The following is a 25002-nucleotide window of genomic DNA, read 5'->3' on the forward strand; positions in this document are numbered from 1 at the left end:
ACTATTAACTTCATTGTCACAGATGAGAAAACTAATACGAAGTGAGGAATTTTTCTAAGGTTCTACTGCTGGTTAATAACAATGCCTGATTTTATAGCTCTGAGAGCCCAATTTCAGGATATATTCATTTAACCACATACTATACTACTCAACAAACTGACAAGACCACAAGTCTCCTGATACCAAGTTAAGAGTTCTTTCTATGACACCATGGATGTTGGCTTTGTTTCTCCAAGTAAATAGCAAATGGTAAAAGCAAGGTCATGACTTATGCTTATTCTCTTTCCTTTTCAAGGGGAAGCTCATAGATGGTGCTCAATAAATATTTGTTGATTGACTGATAGAGAAAAGAAATGAATGGCAACCTGAAAAATTAATTTCCTCACATTGTCAGTTTGAATTAATCTTATTATGCATAGAAAATTACATCTTGTTCTCCATTCTAAAACCAACCTACACACTGGGCTGAAGGTTTGTTCAGCTTCCATTACTGTCTTGCGATCTTATAAAAGCAGGTGATGTTTCTCTGAATCGACACTAACAAACATGACTTGTGTACACACAGGCCCAAGGCACAATTAAGTGAACTCTGTTTCCATTATTCCATGCGGTTAATAATGCTTCTGGGCTACAAATTCACCTTTCCCCCAGTTGCAGATCCCAAAGGCAGATTAAAACAAGTGAACAGGTAAAAGAAACAGTGTGAGCTTCAGTCCCTTACTGCGGGCCTCTCTCACTGGCAGCCTCAGGTGGCTATTACAGAAGGTGCCAGGGATAGACAGAAATGGAAAATTTTGACTCTGTCAGAGCTAAGGTCACTCTGTTTTCTGTTCTGAGATATCTGGAGACTAATTAATGGGAGAAAATAAGATGTGGATGATGGCAAAGATGATGTGAGCCCTTGTCTGGCTCTTTCTCTGAAGCCACTCACCGTTGTGTTTTGTTTGGCAAGGGGATAGGTTCAAAGACTTAAATTCATTAAATTCTTCTCCTGTCTTCCAGAGGAGGGGAAGGTGTTAGGATCTCCATTTAACAGACAGAAAATGGAGAAGAAAAAAAGAAAACAGAGGATTCATGGTTTGGAATTCTAATACCAACCAATCATCCTTGTATCCCAAGAGGATGGTACATAGGAGCTCCCTGGAAACAGGAGAAGTGCAGATATTAAGAAGCAAGAGCAAGATACAGTCAGGTTCCACAGTGTGGTGGGGCCTAGTGTGTGTGTTGAAGGACAGCAAGTTATGAGAAGTCACTACATGGTTCATGGCTGGTTTGAAATATTTAGCATTTATACTATAGTCCTATAATTCTGACAGAGGCTTCCTGTGTGCTCAAATGGCTAGGTGAAAAAACAAACAAGACACTAACCTCTATTGACCCAGCCCTCTGCCCTACTCCAGAAAAGTGTACATCAATTAATTGGGAGCTGTGACAGATGAGCTCATTAATACCCATGGACCACATCACCATACTGTTCCACAAACAGGGCCTCTGGGAGTATGGCAAAAAAGGCTGAGGCTTGGGCTGTGGGTGGATGAGGGGAAGACACATGCAAGGATGGACCACATAGACATGTGCGTTTATTTTAGAGAAGTAAACAAGTAACTTTTGTCATATTTATGAACCATTTTTTCTGCAGACTACTAGTCTTCCTGGAGTCAATTTTCTGAGGTCTTCAGGCAGAAAGATGCAGGAGAGGGATAATTCCATCTTCCTCCCTGAGGACTGCTGGCAAGACTGGTGTTGCTCTTTTGTCCTTAATCAGCAATAGTTTTTATGCTTCCTGGCCCTGGCTCATTCTCTGGCTGGTGATATAACTTAGGACATATGTAACTCTAAGCTACAGCTTTGAGATTAACCACAACAATATCAAGAAGAATATGAGAAATAGTAATAGCAATGATGATGGTGATGATGATGGTGATAACATTTATAGCACACTTACTAGTCACCAAAAATAGTTCCATGAATTTACACAATATTCTCCACTTAGTCCTCACAAAAAGCTATGAAGCCAATACTACTTATCTCCATATTTCAGGTGAGGAACTAGAGACACAATGAGATAAAATAGCTTGCCCAAAGTCACACAACCAGTAAAAGATGGCTTTGAAAATTGAATTCAGGCAGTTCAGTGGTATTGCACAGAAACTGAAATAGTGTCCACATGTCTCCTCACTAGGGAAATGTGTTTTCAGTTCCAACTCCACATCAGAGAAAACTTTGCCTGTCAAAGAGAGATAAAGTCAACCACCTGCCACACTAGCATGCAGAGAACACTGACTTCACAGCATGGTAGCTGTCAGGAAAAACTTAGGATAGAGAATCAAGATGCTAGAGTATCATGCAATCATTTTCTTACTTTGCAAAGAAACAAGGAGATATGTTGGAAGTGGTTTCCAATTCAGGTATGACCTGGGTTTAAAATTTGGGGCACCTGGGTGGCACAGTCCAACTCTTGGTTTTGGCTCAGGTGGTGATCTCACGGTCGTGAGACCGAGTCCTGCTTTGGGCTCTGCGCTCAGCACAGAGACTGCTTGAGATTCTCTTTCCCTCCTCCTCTGCCCCTCCCGCTTGTGCTCTCATGCTCCCCCCAATAAATAAATAAATCTTCAAAAATAAATAATAAACTAAAATAAAATCTGATTCTACTACTTAGTGGGGGTGTAACTTTAGATGAGTTACTTGACCTATCATTGGTTTCCCTATTCCTGGGGAACTACTACCTACCTCATAGGGTTTGTTACAAAGATTAAATGCAATACTGCATGAAAAACGCCAAGCATAAGATCTACCATGTACTCAAAACTCAATAATTGGCTGTTAATTATCATTAGCATCATATTGAAAGGGAGCCAATGGTATACCAAATAAGGTGAAGAAAACTGATCAAGCACAAGTTTCGACTACAACTTCTCAATGATTATCAGTTAGAACCCTGAATGAAGAATTGAGAATTTGGCTAGGGTGGCCTAAGGGAGATTTCATGGGCTTGTCAAAATCCTGGGTAGACATAACTTTCGACATACTGAGTGAGGATCTTAGAAGTTTCTAGTTAAGAAGGAAATGTAAATTGGTCATATACGCCACCAAATAGCCTTTAGAGTTTGTTGGATGTGTAATGGAGACAAAGCATGCCATTAAGTATAGGTATTTACTGCCTTTCCCCCTCCTCCATTTCCTGGGGAGATAAGCTGCTTCAATATGGAGATGCAGTGATAGGCAAAGATGAAGAAATGAAGAAGCCATGGATAAGTGGAAGGTGGAAATAAAGATACAGAGGCTCAGAAGAGAGAAGTAGGGGAAGTGGGGAAGAAGTTTGTAAGGACTGGGGTTCAGAATATAATAGGAGCTAATACTTCGTAAGAACCTGGTATGTGCCAGGTCCTTCTCTATGTTTGTTACATATAAGCTACTCACCTTCACAAGCACCCCATCATTATTTTTATTCTCTAGATGAGCAAACTATCTACAGAGTTTAAGTAATTTAGGGACAGCCCATCTAACTGAGCAAACTATCTACAGAGTTTAAGTAATTTAGGGACAGCCCATCTAACAAGTGTTAGAACCAAGATTCAAACTAGGCAATTGGAATTCTACACCTGCCACTGGTCACTCAATAGGCCATATTATCAGAGACTAGAGTGGTAGCACAAAAGACGGAAATGTGAGGAAAGGAAGAGATTATGAAAGAGAATTTTTAAGGCAAATTTGGCTATATAAGCCCTTTCTCGGCCTTATCTATCCACAGTTAAAACTTCAGTTTAGATCCATGCTATTCTCCAAAGCTTTCTGAGCCAGACCTATCCTTCTTTGGGGATATGTAACCCCTATAGAGACTGGTCTTAGAGCTAGATTAAGAAAGGTCACTCATATTCAGGTTATAAGTACAAATATAAACCACTTCTCATTGTCATTGCAGATTGAGGATTCAGTCATTTTCAAAAAATATTTATTTTTGGAACTTCCTTAAAGGCCTGAGTTTATTTATTTCTTTTTAAAGATTTTTATTTATTTATTTGACAGAGGGAGATAGAGCACAAGCAGAGAGAGCATCAGGCGGAGAGGGAGAAGCAAATCCCCTGCTGAGCAGGGAGCCGATTGCGGGCTCTATCCCAGGACCCTGGGATTATGACCTGAGCTGAAAGCAGATGCTTAACTGACTGAGCCACCCAGGCGCCCCCTCTTTTATCTTTTCTGATCCTTAGTCTCAACTTATTTCCTGTATGATCTTTGACACCCATTTGGCCTCCCAGTTCTGTCTCCATTTCTTAAATAAGCCCATCACTCATCTAACCTGTAGTATTTGTCAAAATTTTCTACCCACATAAGCCCTTCTTAGAAGCCACAGATCCCAATACCTTGGAATTTCATCACAGAAGTCATGGAGACTTTTGAACAAAGTGTTGTCTGTGGTAGAGAGTTGTAATTTTTTAAAAGTTTTATCACTGAAAAATAAGACTCTTTTGGGGTGCCTGGGTGGCTCAGTTGGTTAAACGTCTGCCTTCAGCTCAGGTCATGATCCCAGGGTCCTGGAATTGAGCCCCGCATCGGGATCCCTGCTCAGAGAGGAGCCTGCTTCTCCCTCTCCCTCTGCCTGTTGCTCCCCCTGCTTGTGCTCTCTCTCTCTCTGTCAAATAAACAAATAAAATCTTAAAAAAAAAAAATAAGACTCCTTTTTTCAAACACAAGCTTCTGAGAAAAATCAGTTCATCATTAATGCATATTGAGTGTACTCTCAATAAAACTGTCTTTCCCATCTGTGTTGATCTTCAATTTCATCTCTTTAACTCCAAATCTTGGAACAAATTGGTCCTCCTTTCTCTTCCCTGAAAAATGAGAACTTTACAAGAAGAATCAGGTATCCAGCCAGAGCAGAAAAAAGAACACTTCACCAAAAAAACAAAAAGCAACTTCTCCAATAATTTTTTTTTAAAGTCTCAAGATATATAGAAGTTTCAAAATGGTACCCATTGTGCTAATTCTTATACAGGTCACAAATATTCTGGCTCTCTCTCCTTCCAGTTACAGGAGAGGATTTAATTCTGTAAGTACTTAAAAATAGGTCTGTCCAGATAAACTTTCTTTAGTCGACAGAATGCTAGGGTAAGCATGCGCCACTTCCAAGTGGAAGCATTACTTTCCCCTCAGCTGCAAATACTGGCATGTTTCAGCCACAAATACCGGCCCCTCTATCAGTCTGAGTCCTGGAGTAAGGATGACAAAAAGGAGCAGGGGCTCCCAAATAAGCCTAGAACTCTTGATGGACATGTAGTAGGAAGGAAAATTAGATCTATGCTATTCTAAGCCACTGACAATGAGGGTTATTTATTACCATGGGGTTGCCCAGCCTGTTCTACCCTACCTTGTGAAGTAATTTGAGATCACAAGATAGAATGTGAGATCACAGGATAAAAGGCCCTCCTCTAAGGGATATCAGATACAGTTTAATAGCATTTAGATCACAAATTAACCAAAGTGTCCTTTTTGCTGCTCAGAGTAGGCACCTAACTACCCTTTTGAAGTTCTATTTTCCCTTCTTTATCCCTCATCAACAGTAAGGAGCTAGGTCTTCAATGGCATATAATAAAGCCCTTAAGGAATAATCATAGGGACAAAGAGAAGTACTAACTTTCTATTAATATGTGAGCAGTCTTATGCCCAAATATTCATGTGGGCATCTTATAAGGAAAGTCAATCAGCCCATGATGGCCATGAATTCAGTATTGATAGAAACATCTCTCATTTCTTTAAACACACGATCTCCATAAAAAGTTGAAAAGTGCCTGTCCTAAAAAGGCAATGATAAAATGGAATTCATCCCTGTGATGCAAGGGAGGTTCAACATATGCAGATCAATAAATGTGATACACATTAACAGAATGAAGGATAAAATCATATGACTTTATTGCTTTTCACTAAAAGCAAAAAAAAAAAAAAAATTTACAAAGTTCAACCTCTCTCTCTGCCTGCCACTCCCCCTGATACGTGGACCAGTGGAACAGAACAGAGAACCCAGAAATAAACACCAATCCATGCATATAACATCAACTAATTTTTTATAAGGGTGCCAAAACATGCAATGGGAAAAGGATAGTTTCTTCAATAAATGGTGTTGGGAAAACTAGATATCCACAAGCAAAACAATGAAACTTGGACACTTATCTTACAACAGTCACAAAAACTATCTTGAAGTGGATTAAAGACTTCAATGTAAGACCTGAAACCATATAACTCCTAGAAGAAAACATAAGGAAAAAGCTCCTTGACATTGGTCTTGGCACTGATTCCTTGGATAAGACACCAGATGTGCAGGCAACAAAGGCTAAAATAAACAAGCAGAACTATATTGGCTGAAAAGCTTTTGCACTGTAAAGGAAACAATCAGTAACTTGAAAAGGCAACCTATAGAATGGGGAGAAAACATTTGCAACCATCTATCTGGTAAGGGGTTAACATCCAAAATATATAAAGGAACTCATACAACTTAATAGAAGAAAACAAATCATCAAATAAATTTTTTAAAATGAATTAAGGACCTGAACAAATATTTTTCCAAAGAAGATATAAAAATGATCAACAGGTAAATGAAAAGGTGCTCAACATCACTCATCACCAGGGAAATGCAAATCAAATCCACAATGAGATATAATCCCCCACCTGTTAGAGTGGCTATTATCAAAAAGGCAAGAGATAAGTGCTGGAGAGGATGTGGAAGAAAGGGAACACTTGTATACTGCTAGTGTGAGTATAAAGTGATACAGCCACTACGGAAAACAGTATGGAGTTTCCCCCAAAAGTTAAGAATATAACCTAATATGACCTAGCAATCCCACTCTGGGTATATATCTGAGAGAAATGGAATCGGTATCTCAAAGACATAGCTGCACCTCAATGTTCATTGCATCATTATTCACAATACCCAAGACATGGAAACAACCTGAGTGACCTTTGATGAATGAATAAAGAAAATGTATGTGTTTAGAAGTGTGTGTGTGTGTGTGTGTGTGTGTGTGTGTGTGTGTATATATATATAATGTATATATGTTATTCAGCTATACAAGAGAAGGGAATTCTCCCATTTGCAATAACATGGATAAAACTAGAAAACATTATACTAAGAGTAATAAGCCAATCAGGGAAAGACATAAACTACATGGCATCACTTACATGTGGAATCTAAAAAAGCCAATTTCATAGAAACAGAGAACAGAATGGTGGTTGCCAGTGACTGGGGGGAGGGGAAGATGGGGCACAAAGTTTCAGTTACAGGGTAAGTTCTGAGGATCTAATGTACAACATGCTGACTATACTTAATAATATGGTATTGTATACTTGAAAGTTGCTGAGAGTAGATTTTAAGTGTTCTCACTAAAAAAAAAAAAGTTAACTATATGAGGTGATGAATGTGTTTATTATGTTGATCTTGGTAATCATTCCACAATGTGTATGTATATCCATCACACTGTACATTTTAAATATACTCAATTCTATTTGTCAATTATTCCTCAATAAAGTTGGACCAAAAAAAAAAAAAAAAGACATTGCCATTTCCTATTTACCAGGACTCTGGGACAAGAGGATTGGCTTTCCCCGAGCTCCACGTTGCCATGTTTTAGGAGTGCTGATGCCCATTGTTCTTTTTAATCACTCTATGATTGTTAAGGCTTCTAAGAAAATATTTGCAGGCTGTTTGGGTAATTCTGATATGACCAATGTCCAAATGGAAGGAAGGCACAGTGGATACATTACTAAACACCACACCCACTCTTTTCCAGACTTTGCTCAACTGTCATTTTCTCACGTTAGCCTCTTCTGACAATTCAAATTAAAATTGCAACCCCCACCCCTAATCTCCATTACTGTTCAGCATCTGCTCCTTCCATAGCACTTGCCACTTTCTAATTAGTAAATAAGTCACATATTGATTTTGTCTATCATTTATTGTCTGTCTTCTACAATTAGAATTAAATTTCCCAAGGGAGGAGATTTCTGTTTTGTTCACGAACACATCTCACATGTTCAGAACAGTATCTGGTACATAGTAGGTGCTCAGTTAATACTGTCTGAATGGAAATTAATTTAGAATGGTGGAAATTTGACTATATAAACTCGTCTGTTACCGACTAGCAGTGTGGCATCTCTTGGGAAAGCAATTTGCCTTATCTTCCTCACTGGACTGTTCCAAGAATCAAATGCATATTGATGAAAGGTTTTTTGAAAAATTTAAAAATATAAAATATTAAAATGCCATACAAACACTAGATGTTATTGTCAAGCACAGCTGCATACAATGGTTCATTTATTCATATAATTTCCACCTTTTTTACAAATATCTTAACATTAAAATGCTTTGGTAGAAAGAAAAATAAATTGACGATGAATTTTTCCTTACTGCATTCGTTGCTAAGGTAAATCACTAGTTATAATAAGATACCCTGGTTGTAGTTGATGAAGCTGGCAACAGGCCCTAAAGTAGTCAAGGAATTATTTAGACTTGGAAGAGTCTAGCTCATAATTGCATGATATATTCAATATCATTATTGTCCTCAATTCCCACCCTACTGTGTTCACTCATATAATTTTCAGTGAATATTTTATTATCAAAAGCAGAAAGGGATTTTTAAAATATATATATACCTCAAGCAGCAGTGGCAACAGGCTGGATCAGAGAATGGCAGATGCTCAGGCTAGGAAGTGATACTCCCCGACGGAGGACAGGAAGCAGTGGTCAGTGCAATACCCACCCTTCACCTCTCTGTGAGCCCTTTCAGCCAGCTGGGACTTGTGTGGGTTTGTAGCTGTTTAGCACATACCTTCAGAGGAGATCTCTCAGATTGCAAGTTGAGTACCTTAACATGGATGGGTAAGAAGTGTGTGATGGCAGGGGGAAGCATATAGTGGCTTCATGGGTTAGCAGTTAGTGATGAATCCTGAGAGGAAAAAATACAGGTGTTGGCGAATAAATTACAGCAGAGTGAAGACCTCACATGAATCTCTCTCCAATACATAAGAAATGGACATTATGAAGAATACCAAGAATGTCATGACTGACCACCATAGCCCGAATCAGACTTAAGTGTTAGAGGAACTTCTTAAGGCAGTCAGGCTTGCTCTATGCTTGGAAAGGTTAAGGAGGATTTTTCTTAATGTGTAAAAATATCTGCCAAAGAAAAAAGAATTAGTGATAACTGAGAGCACTAGAAAATTCACCTCTGAGGTATGCAATTATTGGCTTAAACAACAAGTAAAAATTGAAGCATAAATCCTTCAAAACAGATATGAAAGTAAATATTTCTACCCTTTTTTTCTCATAAAGAAAGCCAAATGGTATCTTTTATGGACTGAATTATGTCCCCCAAATTCATATGTTGAAGCCCTAACCTCTAGTACCTCAGACTGTGGCTATATTTGGGGAGAGGGCCCTTAAAGAAATGATTAAGTTACTGGTAGAGTGAGCCCTGAACCAATCTGACTGGTGTCCATATAAGAAGAGGAAATTTAGGCACACAAGGAAACACCAGGGATGCACACATAGAGGAAAGACCATCTGAGGACACGAGTAGGTAGCCATCTGCAAGCCCATGAGAGAAGCTTCAGGAGAAACCAAACCTACCAGCACTTTCCTCTTGTACCTCCAGCCCCCAGAACTGGGAGAAAATAAATTTCTGTTGTTTAAGCCACTCAAGTTGTAGTATTTTGTTATGGCAGCCCTAGCAAATGAATACAGTGCCTATACCTTAGGATTGTCCATTTTATCAAATAGATTTGGAATAAATGCCAGGAAAAAAATTGCCAACTAAATAAATAGACTAGGCAAATATAAGCACTGACTTCTTACTAATTATGCCCCTTCTGGACTGCCTTTGACAGGGTAATTTGGAGGCAAATAGTTTTTAGGAAGTTGAATGCTGTGACATTTGAAACTTTATCCATATGTTAGCATGAAAGAAGAATAAAGTTGATTCAAAGTAACCATCCAAAACATTACTTTCATCATGTCAGCCCCTTTGGTTGTTTTCTATAACCAAATATTTGCCTGAGCAAATGGCAGGAGTGAAGGCTCAGAGATAGCAAGTTTGGATACATCAGAGCACTAAGGAAAGCTATTAATTGCATGAGAGTTTGTGGAGTGTTTTTCCCTTTTTAAGAAAGTAATAGAAACACAACCAAGGCAGATTGAGACCAGGCCAATCTGGGGAATTCCAACCCAAATTTAACTCTTAAATAATAAGTGTTTATTGAGCATGTTTGATATCTGCCCCACAGTCTTATTTAATAACTAGTCCTAAAGCTTACTGTGACATGGAAGAGAGTGGCCCTTGTCATCCTTGTCATCTCCCACATTTTTTGTGCGCATCTCTCCGAGCACGTTATTATCTACCTACCTTCTCCTCTAATACCCATACCTGTCCTTTTTCATCAGAGCTTCAGTTTCAGCCAGCTGCCTTAGTGAAAAGAAATCAGCGAGAGAATCCTAATGAGGTGTTTCTATTTGAACAACAGTTAAGTGCCCCCTTCTAGAAGTAATTTCAGGCTATTAAAACATTCTTTAGGCATTGAGAGTTTAGGAAACATTAAAGATCACAGGGAAATCATCTGGGGACAAGTTTTCACCAACTTACTTATGGGGAGAGAAATTCGTGAGAGTTTTGAGTAACAGCGATTTCAGAGGTAATTATAATTAAGAAATAGACCTTCAACCTATTTCTTCTGTCATCTGGTCATTTTATTCAGATAAAATAATGTATATTACAAACTAACCAGTGTAGGTAAGGAGCACTAAATGTACACAATTACATTTATGATATACATATTTATTTTCCTTCAAGATTACACAGAAGTTATCTTGACTAAGGACTAGTTTGTCCCTTAGGGGATCTATGGTGATTTCTGTAGCATTTTTGGTTGTCAGAACTAGAGGACAAGGTACTACTGGCATCTGGTGGGCAGAGTCCAGGGATGCTGCTAAACATCCTACAATGCACAGGAAACCCTCTCACAACAAAGATTTATGAGCATAAAATGTCAATAGCGAAGAGGTCAAGAAACCCTACTGTAATTATATTTTCTTCATTAAACACTTGGATCTTCATAACCTCTATGCATGTACAAAATTTCACTCAGAGGAGATCAGCTCTTTTAAAATCATGATCACCCACATGTTATTTCAGAATGTTATGCAATCCCAAGTACACCACTGTAACAGCTACTAGTGCATTAAGTTTCTGCAAAATCGTAAGTTTCTTTGAACAAAGAGTTAAGTCCTTTGAAAGCTATAGTGGAAGATAACTTAATAAGTTATTGTGGCTAGGAAATGACAAGCGACTTTGTGAAAATGAAAATCTCACTTAACTGACTTCCCCCTTGGAGGAAAAGTTGTAATGGAAATAGTTACTTCACAGTGAAGTTCTCCAAGACAGGCTGAAGAAATATAAGTGTCAATACTCTCCTTGTGGATTTATACTTGGACTTTTCAGGGCAAGAAAATCACTTGTACAAATGTCATTGGTACTTTCTGACCGTGAGAAACTATTCAGAATTCTGCGGCAGCCATTTATTGATGGTATTTGAGCAAAAGCTCTTCCTCCAAAACTCTAGTGAAGCAACTGGGACAAAGGCTGACTTGTTTTCCTTTTGAGAAAAGCAATTGTTACTCTCAAAATTCCAGGCAAAAACCAAACAAAGAGAATTCACTGGATATTAGGTTCCTCTCCCCCTCAAAAAAAAAAAAAAAAAGAATCAGGGGAAGTAATGGGCAATAATATAACCAGTATTTGTAGATATACAAGGCACTAAAACCTACAGATATATTTGATGCCTATTTAAAGGATTTCTGGTGATAGGAGGACCATGGGGATAAATAACAGAGGTCAAACAGAGTGTATGAAGTCAATGAGAGGGGGAAATGGTCCTCAAGGCAAAATTCAAGGGCAAAGAAATAGCAAGATTCCAACTTATGATTATGATTCTGAGCTGTGTCAGGTAGAACAGTTAGTGGAGGCAACCAGATTTCCTGCCTTCCTGTCCATTAAACCTTCCCCTTCCCAATTTCCACCAGTACGAACCCGTCAGTCTTCCTTCTCCTGCCTCCCTGAGCTTCTGACCTTGCCATGGCAGCCTGAACCACACCTCTTGTACTGTTCCTAACTGTATTTCCAGTTTCCTCTGCAAGAATGGGACCTGTCCTCAATTCCTGACTGCCCCTTCAATGAGAGTCTGGCAATGTCTTTGTCAACTCTGTATTTTACCTGGGCAGGGATGATTCACCCTCCATAGGGGGCAGTGGGGGGCCCACCCGAGTTTCTTCCCCAGATGGGTATAAGGCTAAGATGTTAGGGTCCTCTGATGGGGACAAAGACCTGCCTGGAGTCTTTGGGCATGTGAAAAGTATACCAATTTGAATGTAAATTGCAAATTTGGGTGTTGTTGTTGTTTTTAAGCTCCATGTAACAGATACTTGAAGGTGCCTACTTGAAAAGACTTGACTTTTTGAGCTACTTGATTATGGGATCAAAACAGCCTTCTTAGCTGGGTGTTACAGTGAGATCGGTCAAATCACTGCCTATTTTTAGCTTGCAAAACTACTGATCCATAGGAAATTCTGCTGCCCCACTGCCGTTAACAACCTCTAAGCTTCTGTCTCCACGTGGAAACTGTCATAACATTTTACAGAAAATCTGCAACACCATTCCTCATACAGGCAGTCTGAATGAAGTGCGTTTTTGCCCATACATTACAGGCTTCAACATCAAAGCATCTTGTGTTTTGAAATTAAGTTACAAACCAACGTTTTTAGAAAATTTAAAATAAGAAAACAAAAAAATAAGAAAAACTACGTGGGTGTGTGAGGGAGCTGGTGGGACTGATGCCTTGGATCTTTCCACATAAACCTGGTAAGGAAATCATTCACTCAGGACATTTTAGAGATTTGGAAAAATATGTTTGTGTTTTCAGTCTTCCAAGAAAACATTTAAGAATGATAAATCATGGGCTCCTATTGTTCTGGCATAGAAAAGAGCAACCTGTCAGTCTAAGTAAGAAACTATATTTTGGTGGCAACTGGCATATGAAAATATTGACTCAATTCCCAGGTACTTTGGATATGTGAAATTCACACTCTATGGCAACTCTAGAATGTCTGAATAGGAGGGCAGCAATCTGGTTGGAAATGGCAGTGGGCAAATTTCTGGAAGGTGCATTTGCATTACAGGCAGTTTTTACTTTGATTTTGTATTAAAGGTCAATTAAAACATCTTTTTTTTTTCCCTAAAGAGGCTCATATTGTATCTTACATATGATTGGAAAAAAAATTTGTTCTTTAGATCAAAGAATGGGTGTCTATGTCTAATATACATACCCACACACTCATACATGATAGAGTGGCTCTGAGGGGCAGAGAATACTTTTTGGAGATTGGAGTGGGATATGCTATAGAATGCCAAACCACCTGCTGTTCCTTGGCACCATTCCCGTCTATTGGCTTTCACCAGCAGGCACTAATAAGCCTGCAGAAAAAGAAAAAAAAAACGCAAGCTTTTAATTCATATAAATAAATTATCTCATAAACAATTTAGCTAATATGAAGATTTTTCCCTGTGGCAGGCATTGACCTCTATCCTCTCTTTGGTTCCCGCCTATATAATCACCAAGTTGATTAATAGCCATTCAAACCTATCTTTCAGACACTGGATCGGTCACAGATAAAAGCCATGGGAGTATGATAAGTAATGATGGAATCCATATTTTTGGTTACTTTATGCTCCAAGACAGCTTGGCCACCAACTATACCCCAAGCTTCTTCAGTTGTATATTTACTTGAGTCAAGAGGGCACCAGTAAAGTATTGTAGTGACATGTTCTTTTTGTAGTCCCCAAATTCCAGTTTCAACCACAAATGCATTCTAGAACAGGACAATTATTTGGGTCTTCCCTTCTCCTAGAATCTGAAATCACAAAAGGTCCTTAGAATAACAGAATGTCAGAGATGGACAGGACCTAAATGATGAGGTGCTAGATGCAAAGTACGAGGGTCAGGGAATTACAGTAATTTGATCATTCTCACAACCGTAGGGTAGATCATTATACTGTCAGAGAAATCCCAGTCATCAGATGCAAAGCACCCAGTGTTGATTTTTAAGGTAAGGGTTGAAAGTACATATATGCTGAGCCTCAGGCTGGCCACAGGGCTCTGTACAGTTAAACTCCATACCTTCTAAAGCTAATGGAGTAACAGTAATCTGAAAACTTGTTTTTAGTTCAAAAGAGCAATGCCCCAACATATCATCCCTCTCAAACTATGGCTCCAGGCTGGCCAGGAGGTTTTGTGATATAAAAAGCCCTCAGAGCTCACAAAGACTGAACACATGAGCATCAAAGTGTTTTTTTCCTGGGCAATTAAAAACTTCTTGGTATTAAAAAAAACACATCATTTTTAACGGGGCTCAGTTTTTCATTTTTTGCACTGACGGGGTCTGATCTTAATAATGTAAGGTTATACTACACAGCAAAGTCTCTGAGTTAGCTGGACTAAATATACATACCTTAAATAGTTGCAGAAAACATAACTATGGAGAAAACACACACACACACACACACACACACATACACACGAGAACAGTCACTCCCTACATGGGCGATGAAATAATAAAACTCATTATTTAGTAGAACAAAAGACCAAATATCTCCTACCCATCTGCAGCAGTGACAATGAATATCACCCTCCAAAGTCTGATCTGGCAGCACCACAATCATGGCCCAGACCCCAGGTTCTTCAGAATCTTCCTAATACATGATAATACTACTCTTTCTCCACTTTGGAGAGTAGACTAAAAGAGTATTAATATAGTGCTGGGTTAAGATTTTATTATGGTGAGGACAAACTGTTAATAAATGCAAAAGGCCAATAACTATAAATATATAAATAAATAAATAAATAAATATATATATATATATATATATATATATATATATACACATACATGTACAGAAAAGGAGAGAGAGGGGTGGGAGGAGGGAATTCTGTCTTTGTCACTTACTCATCAGCTGGTGATTTGGGTGACTTTGGTCAGGCTGCTTTTAGTTTCCTTGGGCCTCAGTTTTCTAATCTGCAAAACTATGATATTGATGATTAAAGCACCTACTTGTTAAGAGGACTAAGAGAGATAATATGTGGAAATTACAATAATATCTGGCACAGAGAAGCTAAGTATTGATTATTTTTCCTCATCTCCTTAGGTATGGGCAACATAGTTAACTGGCCTCTCTTTTCCGGATGTTTCTTCTAAGTGTACTTAACTCACCTTTGGATGAAATTTGGGGGTAGGTCATGGTGGGACAAGATTTTATCCAGATGCCAGGAAACCAAGTTTTTGTGGAAATTAACAGTCCATCTTACATCTGAAAAAGAACTGACTTCAGAAAATGCACTTTGCATACTGACTATGTCGTAAAGACTGAAATGTAACCTGGAAGTGTTTACATTATGTGTGGTAGTTAACTCAAGCAATGCAGTAGACCTTTGACATGAAATATTTAAAATCTTTAGAATCTACGATTTGCAAGCAACCTTGAAAGTCCATGGCATTTAGTAATTTGAGCAGGCATAAATGATGCAGGCTGTGGAGATGAAGATTCATGAAACCTGTAAGTAAGATTAACTTATGCCAAATACCAGTACAAAAAAAGCAGCTTGGCTGATCTACCACACTAGGGTGTATAGGAATTCACTTGCAGTAATATGTGTTACCCCCAGGGCCGTGTGCAGTCAAGTATGACTCCTCTCTGAAATGTGACTAGAGAGATATGGAACCTGTACAGAAGTAGCTAACATTTCCAAGCAATTACTTTGGGGCCAGGCACTGTACTAACTACTTACATGAAGGATTGGACTCTAATCTGTATATACACCTTGGACAAGAGCCTGGGGGCAGTGTTGCAGTGATTAACAGCATGGTCTCTGGAGTCTGGGATACCTGGACTGGTGCATGAATTCTGCCTCTATCTGTATGACATTGGGCAAGTTATTAAGTTTCTTGAAACCTCAGTTTTCTCATCTGTAAAATGGAGTGGAAAAATAACAGCTACTTCATTAGGTTGTCAAGAGCATTAAATAAGGTAATGAGAGCTTACAAAGAACCTTAGCCCTATGTTTAAATAATTACTAAGAGTTTAAGATGAATGCTTGAACTTTTTGGTAATGTTTTATTGGGTGCTATAGGAAAAATTATATAATATGGCAGAGTTTAGGAATCGGGGATTTTGAAGAGCGATGGAATTGGACTATACACGTCTTCAAAGACAGAAAAAAATACTATAAGTTTAACATGTGCTTAAGCTGAACAAAATAGCTCTTTATAAAATATTATGATTTGCAGATTTGTTATGGCTCAATTATTTGAGAAATTCCACTACTTCAGTTCAAATGTACTAATTGGATTGGGGAGGGCAGCATTGAGAAAAAGATAATATTGTTTGTACTTTTAAAAAAGGATGGGGACCCAGTTCCATCAATGTAGTTTCTGATGCAGCTTTTCTTGATTTTCTTTTGGGTTCACAGTTTGAATCAAGACCCTATAATTTGCAAAGCTCTACTGTGTTTATTAAAACCCAAGATATTTGTGTAGGGTTTTCAGGATCACACCCGTCAGGAAGCTGCAGGCAGAGCCAATCAAGAACCAGTCTGAGAGTGTAGGCTATGTTTTTTAAGAGTTCCAGGTGATTTCACCGCTTCAGCATGTCCAAAGGTCATCCCAGACTCCTGTCTGTCTCACAGCCTAACATCGAATACATTGGCTCAACCTTGGAAATATAACCCAAATCTAAGCACTTCTGCCCACACCTCCACTGTCTCTCCTCTAGTCAGAGCACCAATCCCTCTCTGGATAATTAGATCCTTTTATCTATTCGCCCTCCTACTTTTGTCACTCTGCTGTATATTTCCCAGACAGTAATTCTCAAAATGGAAGTCAGATCATGTCACGTCTTTGTTCAAAGCCTTCAATAGATTAAAATATCTGAGCAAAATACAGTCTTTACACCCAGCCCTCAATCTCATCTCTGAAATATCTCCTCTCTCTCTGAGCTGCAAGCACACTGGTCTCTCTGTTCTTGATCAAACATGCCAAGCACACTGCCACCTTGGGGGTCTTGGCTCTTTCTATTCCCACATTCTGGAATGTTCTTCCATCTCCTTCAGGTCCCTGATTAGTAGTCATCTTAGAAGACAAGCCTCTTCTGCCCACACATGCCCTCCTTCATCATTCTCTATCCCACTGCTCTGTTTTATTTTGATCTTCAGCACTTAGTTCCACCTTATTCATTGTACATTTATCTCATTTGTTTTGTCTTCGCCAGAAGAATGTATGCCCCATGAGAGCAGGAAGTTCAGCTGGCTTGTTCATGGTTATATTGCCAGCAACTGTCATCACACAGTGGCCACTCAGTACCTTTGTTGCTGAATGAATTTTTCTGAATGAAGTGGAAAGGTTGATGGAGAAACAATTTACTCAAGGCTGAAACAGAGGCAGTCTGTGCTTTACTGACGATCACATTGATATTAGGGTTTGTCCCTATTTTCAAACCTTCCACTTGCTACAGATACAAATCTCGCCCTGCATGGCATGATGCCATCGGATGTAACTAAGAGGACGAAGCGGAGACTTGAGATTCCCTTGTCTAACTCATCACTGTTATGGCCTCAATCATGTGTTTACTATGCCAGAACCAGCTCCCTGTCCCACATCCTCGGTAACCAAGGATCAGGACAACTGCGTGCTTGTGAGGCAGGGGGCAGGAGAGAAATGACAGCACAGTGAGGTGCCCGACCTCAGGAGCATCATGACGGAGTCCGTTCAACTTCTCCCACGCCTGCAAACAGCAAGGCCTTTCTCCTCGGTAGAAATGGGAGGTCTCCACATTAGTCCTTAGATTTGAAATTCCTCCTTTGTAGTTAATTAGGGAATTAAATAAGCACAGTGCCTCTTTAGTAAGCCCAGAGGCACAGGTGTAGGGACCTGCAGCCGTGCTATTAAAATATATTACCTCAGGACCCAAAAAGTTGGCAGTATCCCTGGCTGCATTTATTATTTTATTCATTCTTCAGGCAATATCTGTTTATTGAATACCTGCTATATGCTAGCTGCTCAGCCACATGCTGCAGTGTAGTTAGGAAACCATTTGACATGGCCCCTTCCTAAATGAATCGCTAATCTAGCTGGAGAACTATCATACAGTTGTAGAGCTGGATGTGTGCAAATCAAAAGTAACTAAGTTTCCACAAGAGCGAAAAACACAGAACTGATCCCATTTAGGGACATGATGTTCGAGCTTAAAGTTGAACAATGATTAGAAATGAGAGGAAGAGGTGGGATGGGGGTGTCTGTCAGGAAAGAGACAACACAAGGGCAGGCCTGGTGGGGTGGGGGGAGGGAGAATGGCACACCTGACAAGTGGAAGATGGCTTGTGTCAGGCTGATACGTTGTGGGAAGTGGGAGAGGACAGGAAGACTAGCCTGGAGACTGAAGAAGGGGCCAAATCATGCAAGCCTTGCACAGTTCTTGAATAGGTTGGTCTTTCGCCTGAGAACAATAGGAAGCCTCTGAATGGTCTCAGGCAGGGACACTGAACGATTGATTTACATTTTTAGAAGTTCACCCTGGCTGCTGCTGTGTGCAGAAGGGATGGAAGGAGGGCCAGGCAGATGAGAGATGGCTGCCGGGAGGACAATGCAGTCCATCAGACAATAGCACGTGTAGCTTGCATACGTTATCTTTTGGTGCTTCTGGTCGAGATGTAGGAGGAGAAAGAAGAGAGGAGCACTGACTAAGAAAGCAATGGAAAGGATAAAACCAGTTTGGAGGGTCTGAAAACAGCTGTTATTGATTCTGCATCTCATTTTCCAGGTTAGTTTTTATTTCCTTTGCAACAATGCTTGTTTTGCCTTCATTTGCCACCCCTACTCAGACCATATTACTTTGGTACTAAGTTACCATACTTTGCATTCCATTTCTCCAAAAGCCTTGGAAAGGAGGTACAACAGGTATCCTCTGATCAGCTCCACACACTCTGAGTCAGCTGGGCCTTGAAGCCCTTAGCTAAACCTCAGAGGGGATGAGTTAGCTGGCCTCTGGAGATGAGGGAAAATAGCTACATTAAAAAAAAATTCATTTCTACTGGTGATACTTCCTATAGTGGCTGATACTATAGACCATAAAGCATCATAGCAGAACTGTTAAATTCTCTTAATCAACAAACCCTTGTGTAAGTTCACCTGGCCTTTATTAAATGGTACCAACACTGTGGGGAAGAAAACCATACAATTTTACTTGTTAAGGCAATCACAAAAAGCCAAATTAATTTTTTTCTGATTCATATTTTGCTATTTTCTAAGGACTACAACATTGTGTTATAGGTTGTGACACCCTCCATTCACTTCATCACATCAATCTCTGTGAACAGCAAATACCAAAACTGGGAGAAATTGATAGAAAATTGAATATACGATCATGAAACTCAATAACAAAAAAAATGTTGAAGAGCTAAAATTATCACCATTGATTCATAGATTATTTTATGTATTCATTCATTCTCCATTCAAAATGATCTGATATATAATTCTTACATAATTTTCATTAATGGCAACTCAGAGCTCCGTCAGAAGTTCTCAAACAGGGATCCAATGTGCCCTGGGAGAATTGTGAGGTGGTGTTCAGCAGAAGAAGGCACTAAGTGAAGGAACTGCAGGAAGCGGATGAGGAACCAAGATCGTTATTTCAATTCAGTAAGAACTGTTCTTATTGATTAATACATTTCTTTGAGGTATGGAAGCTCAATATTTCCATTTCAAAAGAGATCTCAGACTAAAAATATTAATGAAACAAACAAAAAGTCCTCACAAACTTATCTAAACCAGCTCTCTCAGGGATTTCTACTTCTAGCCCCAAAGGAGTAGCCAATAAGAGACCCACTCTCCTGCTGAGTACAACTAGAAATGCAGAATAAAAATCATTTCTTTGAAAGTATGGAACAGCTTCCAAGGGCCTCAAAATCTAGACTAGCTCAAAAGGAATGCTTATTCAGGGGAGCCCAACTTTGTGCATTTCACTTTTTTTTCCCCCAGGATTTGCTAATTCTTAGTGTTGAAAGAGAAACTGAGACACCAGATGGAAAGTAGCTGCTTAGAAGAGAATTATTTAGAGTTTCCAACAATCTCATAGGACTGGAGAGGCAAAAACTGGAGTCTGGGACAGCCAAGGAAGCAAAGGTCTCATGAAGAAGGGGGGTTCAAAGACTGGCACTTGATCACAGGTTTTTTTTTCTATTAAGATCTTTTCTATTAAGTTACATATACCAACCAGTCAAGAAGCAAATTAGGGGCACGTGGGCAGCTCAGTTCATTAAGCATCTGACTCTTGATTTTGGCTCAGATCATGATCTCAGGGTTGTGAGATCCAGCCCTGTGTAGGCTCTGAGCTGGATGAGGATCCTACTTAAGATTCTCTCCCTCTCTGCCCCTCCCCCATTCTCTGCCCCTACCCCTCTTTGGGGGGGAAAAAACAGCAAATTAAAGGAATCCAAAAAGAAAAATAAAATTTTCAACCATATCATGATGGTGGGAAAACAAAAACTGGAGAAACAGCTTCACAAATAAGGTGATATACTTAGTAACACATCCAGTCCTCTGGCTGCACCCCTGGAAGATTATTCCATAGGACTAGGGTAAAAGAAAGTGAGACTACAGCTGACAAAGACTACAGACTAGCCTCAAGTCACTTCAGTCTTTGGATTGAAAGGGTCTCTCTGCTGCCTTTTATTTTTTTTTAATTTTTACTTAAATTCCAGTTAGTTAACATACAGTATATTAGTTTCAGGTATATAATTTATTGATTCAACACTTCCATACAACAACTGATGCTCATCACATCTCTGCCCTTTAGAGAATAGTGAATCCTTTCTGGAAAGAGAAAACACTATCCAGACTATAGTCTGAATGTTGGTGTCTGTCCTCCAAAATTCATATGTTGAAATCCTAATATCCAATATGACGGTACTAGGAGGTGGAGCCATGGAGGCTCTAAGGTCATAAGGATGGTGACCTCATGAATGGGATTAATGTTCTTACAAAAGAGACTCCACAGAGATCCCTTACACCTTCTACTATGTAAGGAAACAGTGAGAAGCCACCGGCTATCAATCAGGAAGAAGGCCTTCACCAGAATTCACCCATTCTGGTGCCTTGATCTTGGACCTCCCAGCCTCCAGAACTGTGAGAAATAAATTTCTGTTGTTTATAAACCACTCAGTCTGTGGTATTTTCTTATAGCAGCCCAAACAGATTACAACACAGACCCTTTATACTTTTCCATACAAATTTTGGCCATTTAATAAAAAATTAGCTGACATATAAAAAAATCCATAATCAAGGTAAAAATCAAGTAATAAAAACAGATGCCATAATAAAATATGTCTCCACTTTGGAAGCCTTACAGAGCTCCACAATAGCTTACTTAAACAAATTCAAATTCAATTAAATGAAACATGGCACATTCCAGTCATCAAACATCAGGGGTGAATCAAAATGAAGATTTTTACTCCATTTTGAATGTTTGATGGCTGACAGCTTTTAAGCCCCAGCCTTCCCCCTTTCCATTTTGCCCCACAACTGGGCAAGCAGCTATGAAAGCCCACCTTTTTTTCAATGCCAGTAGGGAAGTTTGAACCATTCAAACCCTAGCTCCCACACAGAGGTCTCAACCCCAATCCACCTCCCTAACATGATAAAAAACAAAACCACTTTTTCTTCTTTGTGCTGAAGCTACTATGGACTAGCCTGGGTGTCTGCTCTGCTCTTCCTCAAAAGTCCCTTTTTGTGACTAATAAACCTGCTAATACCCTATTCATAGGTGTGATGCATCATCAGTCTCAAAATACAAACCATTTTTTGTGTGTAGCTGGTGAGGAGTTGCCCTCTCTGGGGTAACCACAAAACAAAAACAAAACTCACCCAAAAATTGGAGTTCTTTGAGTTAGACTTTAAAAATAACTATGATTAACATATCTCTTTAAAAGAGAGGATGTAATAATGAATTTACTAGAGAACTGGAATCAATGAAAAATAGTTAACTAGAAATTCAAAAAATAATTGAATCCAATAGATCAGTTTCAAGCATATTGGACACAGATGGAAGCAGGATGAGTGAACTGAAAACTAGGTCAATAGAAAATAACCAGATAAAAGCATAGCTTAGGGAAAAATTAAGCCTTAAATGCATATATTACTAAAATAAGAAGGCTAAAAATCAATGATGCGATTATTTATTTTAGAAAGTTAGAAAAACAGTAAGATATACCAGAAGAAAGCAGAAAAAATATAAAGATAACAGCATAAATAGATAAAATAGAAAACAAAATCTGCGAACTTTAAAGCTGTGTTATAGAAAATATTATTAAATTGATAAACCTCTTGCAAAAGTAATCAAGGGGTGCCTGGGTGGCTCAGTTGGTTAAGCATCTGCCTTCGGTCCAGGTCATGATCCCAGGGTCCTGGGATGGAGTCCCACATCAAGCTCCCTGCTCAGTGGGGAGTCTGCTTCTCCCTCTCCCTCTCCCCCTGCTTGTGTTCCCTCTCTAGCTGTCTCTCTCTCTCTGTCAAATAAATAAATAAAATCTAAAAAAAAAAAAGTAATTGAGAAAAAAGAGAGAAGGTACCAATTAGCACTATAAAGAGTAAAAAAGTTTTTGTTAAGTAATAATGCAGATAACAGATTATTTTTAAAAGGAGAATATTATGGATAATTTTATGTCAAACAATAAGAAAATTAAATAAAAATAACAAATTCCTAGAATACAACTTATGAAAGCTGACCCAAAAAGAAATTATAAAGTTAAATAGTCTTATGTTTAGTAAAAATAACTGAATGTGCAATTTGTAAACCTTTCCTCACATAAACACCTATGCTTAAGTTGCTGTATCAGTGAATGCCTCCAAATATTAAAAAGAAATAATAATAAGTAATGGCAATCTTATTCATTTCCAAAAGCTAAAAAGAAAGAATTTTCTACTCATTTTTTGAGGGAAAGCATAATTTAGACACCAACACTTCTGAAGGAGATTAAAGGAGACAAAAAACATATAAATGTCTCAAAATGTTCAGAAAACTTGTTTGAAACAAGTCTATACTCTTAGTGAATGAATAATAAGAGAGAACTTAATTAAGCAAATAAAAATATCTGTAAGAAGTCTATAACAACAGTAGAATTAATGGTAACATCAAAATGTTCTCATGGAGATCTAGAAGTAACAAAAATATCAATTTCCACAATATTGTACTGACGGTTCTTGCTAGTGTAAGAATGAAAGGGAAAAAAACAAGGTAAAAGAATTGGAAAAGAAGAACTACAATAGTCATAATTTGCAGACAGCACGATTATATATACAGAACTTCCAAAAAGAAACAAACTTCTGGAATTAGTAGGTGAATTTTCAAGGTCAATGGACATAAAATCAATATATTAACCAAATTTTTCACATTACAGACACAAACACTAAGGCCCAGAAAGATGCCTACTTCTGTACAAGTACTTTCAAGATGAGAAAACTGGTGACTCTCAGCCTGGTGCTCCAGCTTTTTTTTACATGTATGCATCAGCAATCTAGCACTTGTTTGAAGGACATAAGCTACAGAAATCGTTTTGATTCCAGTCCTCTCCAATCAAACAGAGGCCAATCCCACATCTCAGTCCTTCCATCTCCTAGGCACCAAGACATTCCAAAATGCTGCTGGCTGCAGTAACCACCCAGGGGTAATGAAGGGAATAACTGAGGGAAGCAAAACAATGATTTTCTGAAACACGGAGTTCTGACTGACCTGAGCTTCTGCTTCTGCCACAAGTTTAGGGTCAAGGATTATTCACAGTAGCTGGATACCCCTACAGTGAATCCTACAGATGGGATGAGGGGATATGGTAAATGCGTCCAGGGTCTATCACAGGAGAAGGGAGAATGAGTAGACATGAGGGCTACTTGGGCGCACATTTAAACAGGGCATCAAGTAAGTATTATCTCAAATGAGGCTATGTAGAGAATTACAGAATGACACAAATAAGACTGGAAGTAGATTATGTTTATCTCACAACTTTAAACACATATCCCTTTTTCTGTTCACCATGCCTATAACACACCATTAATTAATGTTTTCTATAAATTCTGCAATCATCTTGTAAACATTGAAGTTATATAAATGCGATGATCTACCTCAATGTTAATACTACCATTTTATTACATATGAATGTTTTAAAACTTTTTGTAGCATTCATTCAGCATTACTTCTTTTCTTCCTCCTCCCCTTCCCACTCTACCCCTCCCCCTTTTATAACTTCTCTTTCTCAAAACAAGGAAGTAGCCAGGGCTACTGGATTCCTCAATGGCCAAGTGAACTGGAACATGGAGCTGGAATGTGAGGAGTGATGGAGTGCTCGCCTTGTAGGTGAAGACAGAGCAAGAGATTGACTGCCTTGATGTCATTAAGTAGGTCTATTTTTAGCTCCAGACTGGTGTTGCCTCAAGACACTGGGGTTATGGAGGTAAGTTCAAGGGTTCCATTACTGTGGCCTAGGGTTTTGGACACTCAACTTGACGACTGCTGTCATGGGTGACAATGACTCAGCTTGCGTCCTAGAGGACCAGGGGCTCCCTCTGGGCTTGACGGAGGGCTTCCTGCTGGCCTGGTGTCTTCGGCCCCAGAGGCAACAGCAGTGCTGGAGTAACCAAAGAGCAAGCTAAGTCGGTGCTTAGGACTCAATTACATCGGAACACAACCCTATCGCTCACTCCAAGAAAAATAGAGAAGATTTCACATTTGATGACCTTATTCAGCATTTAATTTTGCCATCTGAAGAAAACAAGAAATAATCTATTTTACTCTTAGCTTGTATTTAAGTTGCCTGTCATTTTGAGTAATTTCATTTTATCCTAAATTAAAGTGTAGATATACCAGAGTTTTG

The 25002-nt window shown here is 38.9% G+C and overlaps 1 protein-coding gene across 9 annotated transcripts in view; it reads right to left on the bottom strand.

Annotated features, from left to right (window-relative positions):
- CTNNA2 (catenin alpha 2) overlaps positions 1–25002 on the bottom strand; it is a 1086060-nt gene that overhangs the window by 208595 nt on the left and 852463 nt on the right. The gene's annotated exons all lie outside the window — the stretch shown is intronic.

Source organism: Zalophus californianus, chromosome 8 (assembly GCF_009762305.2).
Source record: "Zalophus californianus isolate mZalCal1 chromosome 8, mZalCal1.pri.v2, whole genome shotgun sequence".
In the NCBI taxonomy this organism is placed as follows: domain Eukaryota; kingdom Metazoa; phylum Chordata; class Mammalia; order Carnivora; family Otariidae; genus Zalophus; species Zalophus californianus.